Consider the following 6,108-nt stretch of genomic DNA (forward strand, 5'->3'; position numbering starts at 1 on the left):
TTATGAAGTTTAACTTGTTTATGCCAACACATTATTATAAAAAAATAACACACATTTCATGTCTCTTTTCAAAGTAAACTATAAAGTAACATAATGAAAAACAAAAACAAAATAACATTCCATAATAATTTTAATATGAAATTACATAATTTGACCATGTATGTAAACCCTAAACTTGATATCTTCTTGTAAAGTAAACAAAATTAATTTTTTCTAGTTGACATTACAACAATTTGCAAAGTACATAACTCTATAATAGAAATTGAATCTCTTTAATCAGAACATTGTTATTGGAAAATAAAATTCAGAAGAAGACAATCTTGAATTTTCATAACACTAACAACACCATCATATGTATTGGGGTTACTCCACCATCAAAGATCAATTTGTCTCCTTCACAAAGTGCATGGATCTGACAAAATTTCCTCCATCCACAACCAAATTTAACAGAAGCTTTCAGAGGTGGCCTTCTCGGAATTTTGCAATTTACTTCACTATTATGTCGATGAAGGACAACATACTTTAACCAGTTGTTCCGTCCGGTTGACCGGGACGTCTTCGTGCGCGGCCTCAACCGTCAGCTAGGGACTCCTTCCCACTGGTTGCCTGTGGATTCCTGCAAAAAAAAGAGGACAAAGAGGCGCCCTAGCGGCCGTATGCACTCCGACGCTCAAGTCAGCCAGCAAGAAACACCAAAATTGTCCACCTACGTCTCTGAGCACCGCATATGGCACTCTGAAGGTGGTAAAAGAACTGTGTATATGTGTGTGTGTTGTCTCTTTCAGGCAAAAATATTCCCCAGTCACTTGTACGTAACCTTGAAGCACGAGCAAGCAACTAGAGAGTTCTCTGGTAAATTTGCCAAAAGTTCCAACCCTTTTTCCAACATTCTCCGCGCTATTTAAACTACCCCAGCATTTAAAGCGCCTTCAAGCGCTTTTAATCACAAACGTAACGCACTCATTAAAGCGTTTAATTAGAAAACGTAGCGCATTTAAGACGTTGAAACGCTTGGGAGCCATTATAGTACCTGAATGCTCGAAAGGGAAACTGTATTGAATGACTTTTAATTACCTGGCACCTGACTAAAGGGTGTTTCCATTCTGACATGGCTGTTGTACACGTGGAGGGCCTCACGACGCCGTGACCCTATCTGGGGGCGTTTCTGCCCATCTGGGGACGTTTCTACGTGTGAGTCCTCCTGCTTGGGAGTGCTACTGCGCTAGGGGTGACTTTTTGGGTGCCAACTCATGCCCCCAAGTATCTAGCCACTTACTTTGAGAGCGTATCTGCCTTCCTTTTGTACTCTGCACCCGGTTGCCCTGGGCGTGACTTTCCTCTTGAGTCGTATCTGCCCCACAGGCGTCTCTGGGGCGGGAGGAGCACTTCACGAGTCAGGCTGCCCTACACTGGTACTATTATTATGGCCTTGAAGCCACCTTTTCCTTCTCTTTATCACTGCCCCGGGTTATCAGGACCTGAGGACTTCCCGCGGCGTCGCTCCCTCCATGGTCTTTCCTACCCATGGGTATCGGGGAACCACACTGTGATTGCCTTGTTTTTACACTGTTTGATCTGGCGACGCCCTAGTTGGGCGACGCCTCCATCTGGGCGACGCCTTGCCTTGGCGACGCTTCCTCTTGGCGATGCTGGCACTTGGCGTCTCTCCACCTAGGCGACGCCTTGCGTTGACTTTGACTCTCCAGCCGTTGACTTTGACCTTGACTTAGTCAACGCCCGGATACGGGACGGTACACCAGTTTTCCTGAATGTAATTGGCAAAAGCAAAATGAAGATCCTAAAAACAAATAAACACATGTATAAATACAGTAATGAAGTAATGTGAAGTAAGAAAAGAAGTCGATTCTTCCTTAAACAAAGTAAACTTCAAAGAGTTATTTCCAACATAATCAAAATAAGGGACATAATAAGTAGCCATTCCACTACCGATTGCTGCACATACTGAAATATATATGGAAAAAAGGTATAAAAAAGTTAAAAAAAAAGTTTAACAACAAAAAGGAGATATCTTTGAGAGGAAGTTCAAACCCTAAGTAGCCAAAAAAAAATCTCCATTAACGATTAAATCAGCAAAAAAAACACTACAAAAAACGTGTATAATGCGGCGGTTATTTTCGCAAAAATTGACGTTTTTAACCGTCGCATTATACGTTTGTGGCGGTATCGCGTACCGCCAAAATTCTTGCCACCACAAAGTTTAATGTGGCGGTCAATTGAGAACCGTTGTAGCAAACGTCATATTATGCATTTTATAAAGTGGTGGTTTTAAGCGTGTAATTGACGTCAGTTATAAATGTCGTAATTTTAAAACTGGGTAAACCAATTCTAACGTAAATAGTGATAGTTTTAACCGCCACTTAATACAGTATAGTATGACATTTATAATATACTTTATAACTGTCATAATTCGAATATTAAATATTTAATTTTATTTTTAATATTTATAATAATTTATTTAATTCTATTTTATAATTTGATTTCATAATATTATTTAATTTCATATTATAATTAAATTTCATAATATAATTAAATTGTAACATAAAGTAATTTCATAATATAATTAAAATTGCTAAACATAATAATAAAAAGATCACTTCATTTATTCATTGATAACAAAATTAATAATGTCAAACTAATCCAAACAACAAGTAAATTAAATTGTCAAAATATAAATTATTTCACTTTCTAAACATATTACAACTAAACTCTCAATCTTAATTTGTCTTATTGCCTCCACTTGATCCATAATATTCTGACTTGATAATGCAGCACCACTTCCAACATTCGGTGCCTGGAATAAATTAAAATATGCTTAGAGTTAATTAATAATTTTTGAAAAATAAATGAAAATAATATTATATTATGAAATTCAAGGTATAATATGAGAGAAAAAATTATATGAAGGCAATAAAATTAAATTAAGGCAGCTAATAAAAATCAACAATTATAATTTTAGGATTTACCTTTAGATTCATGAGAACTGCAAGTGTCTAAATAATAAAACAATAACCAAATTAATAGATCAATAATATAGATATTTAAATAGAAAGAGTTTGAACATCACACTTTTAACACCACACTTTTAATTTTGTTCCTAAAACTAAATCTTGTATGCCATGGAAGAAACAATACTTTATGCATAATAAATTGTAATATTCACCAATGACATAAAATTAGCACTGTTAATAGTTTTAGAGTAGGAATTAAAAAAGAAGCTCAAAAGAGGAAACATGTGAAAGGCAAGGGCTGTTGGATGGTTGATCGATCATGACTTCCTCTGGCTCTGTCATATCCACTATTGTATAATACTTATTTTAAAAACATTAGTAGACATTGAGATATGAATTTATGTAACAATCAAGTCAACACAGAGTTTATTACTATGAATGTGGAGTGAATTCCAAATTTAACTGAAACATGTTAAAAGGTAGTACTAGTTGTGATGGCATTGAGCTCTTCTCTTTTGTGATTTTTGGGTGGTGGCGGAAGCTTGGACAGATTGGTGGTGGATCAAATATCAATTGGTACTTGTTGAGTGGGAATTGACTTGAGGGGAGTCTAGCTTTGCTTAATAGGTGCTGGATTGAAGAATTTAATTACCTATTTCCAAGAGGATCAAAGGCAACGGGCAGCAACAAACACATACTAAATACACCACACACCTTGGAAGGCCCAACAAAGAAGAAACAACAAAGGGAGTGCAATTAGAAAAACAACAAAGGGAGTGCCATTTAATTTCTTTGCAATTTAACTCTTGTTAATTACTTGTTAATCACGCAATTAGACGGTGAGTGTGTCTTCAAGGGCTCCAAGTGTCCAAGAAGCCTCACCTAGGGCCGACTAGCTTAAACTTTCAAGCTTAGCATTTGTTAATTGCTTTAATTACGCCATTTGCTTTTGATTAACTTCGCTTAATTGTTTTTGTTTGGTCTTGTTTAAAGCTTTGATAATTTGCTAGATAGCTTGCATTGTTTTTGTTGCATAAAAAAATTGATTTCTACATCCTCATTGTGTTTTAAGTGATTTACCTAAAGAAAGATTTGTGTGAAGATCTTGAGGGATAGTTTTTGGCTAAGGCAAAGACTTGGTATTTAAGTAGTCCACCGTGACTCACCTCTCTTACCTAGAAAACTACCTTCATTAACTTTCCTCATCCTTCTTAAAGTAAAACATTTCTAAACACAAAGTTTTAGTCATGTCTTCTCACTCCTCCAAATCTCTTAAAAGTGATGTGAAATCCTTGAAATCTCTTTTAAAACAACTTTCCAAAGATATTCAATCAATTTCATCTAAACAATTGGAGAATGAGACCAAAACTAATGAATTGACTAAAGCAAAGGATGAGAAGTCTCACATTTCAAAAAAATTACCTTCTCATGCATCTATCTCTAAAGATCATGATTCTTTTGGGGAGGGAAGCCTTAGAATAAAAGATTATTATCAAGCACCCCCTAGAAGACATAGAAGAGATAGAAGAGAACAAGAAAGCCCAAGAGAGGCTAGGGTAGACCTATCCCATTTCCATGGAAAAGAAAATGTAGAAGCTTGCTTAGATTGGGAAATGAGGGTAGAAAAATTGTTTGCTTCCCATAAAGTAAAGAAGGAAAGAAAGATACAAAAGAAAAGAGAGGAAGACGAAAGGGAAGCTAAAGAAAAAGAAAAAGAAAAACCAAGTGAGGGGTGGTGTGAATCTAGAAAGAATGAGGAATATCTTATAACACCCCTTACAAGCATATTAAAAATAGAAAATCAAGAGAAAACCCTTGAAAAACAAAAGGCGTGGGAAAAGAGTGTTCCTTCCCACAAGGTCGTTCAACAAGAAAGAAAATTTGAAAATATCTTTGAAAACATGCTTCTTGTTGAACAACCTAGCCTTACCTTTTGTGAAGAAACACTTGCAAGCATAGTCACAAAAGAAGAAACCTTAAAAGAGGCTTGCATAGATAAATATGTATTAGTTTACTTTGAATATATGAGGTATCACCCACAAGTGAAGGTCAAGTTATCTATAGGCAACTACCAAGACGGTTTTTTATGTAAGGTAGTCCCTAGCGTCAGGATTACACTCTTTTGTAAGATTTATCTTTTTTTTCTATTTCTTTTTTTCAACTAATTCTTTTTTTCTTCTTTTGCTAACACCTCAATCTAGTGAAATCCAGAGGCTCAGAATTTTCTTATGATGTATTAATTTTCATAAAGCAAAACAGCCAAAACAGATTTGTGAAAACAGGGGATTCTGAAATCTGGAATAAAAAACAGAATGATATACCAACAAAAACACAATGGAATTTGTGTGGATCTAACATACAAATATGAATTCAAACTAAAAGAAAAATGCACCAAAGGATCAAAACAATATAGATTTCAGATCAAGCATTCAAACAAAAAAAACAAGAAACAAATAAATCAAGAAGAGTACTACTAGGATTTGTTGACAAATATGGAAACACATGACTTAGACAAAACTTATGGATTCATAAAATGAAAATACTCAAGAACATCAAATGAAATTTCAAGCAAGACTCAAATACCTAAAAATAAAAAACAGTAACACAAAGATATCAAGAATCCTACTCAAAATTTAAAATAGATGTTCAAGCACAATTTTGAACAAAACCCACCGATTGAAATGAATAAACAAGCATTCAAATCATATTAAAACACAAAAACAGCAAGAAAACTTGGAATAAAGATGAACAACTTCGAGAAAGAAGAACTCAAAAAGAAAAATGCAAAGAGATACTCATCTTTGAAGAACCATAGCTCTAGATACCAAATGATGGCATTCCTATGAGCTCTTCTTTGCGTTTTGGTGATGAACTTGCGGAAGCTAGTGGAGGAGATGAAGCAAGGCCTTCCTAGGAAGTATGGGTGCCTTGAAGGTGCATGAGAGTGGAGAATTGGGGAGGTTCGGCCAGCCCCTTTGAAGGTGATGAAGTGAAGATTAAAACCTAGATGCTAGGCAAAGAGTAGTGTATGGCACAAATTTGGCAGCATAACAATACTCTATTCAATCTTCAAATACATGAGGTTGGCTCCTCCTTTTATAGGCTAAGGAGGACCTGAAATGATGACCTAAATGATGAG

Source organism: Phaseolus vulgaris, chromosome 10 (assembly GCF_000499845.2).
Source record: "Phaseolus vulgaris cultivar G19833 chromosome 10, P. vulgaris v2.0, whole genome shotgun sequence".
Lineage (NCBI taxonomy): Eukaryota > Viridiplantae > Streptophyta > Magnoliopsida > Fabales > Fabaceae > Phaseolus > Phaseolus vulgaris.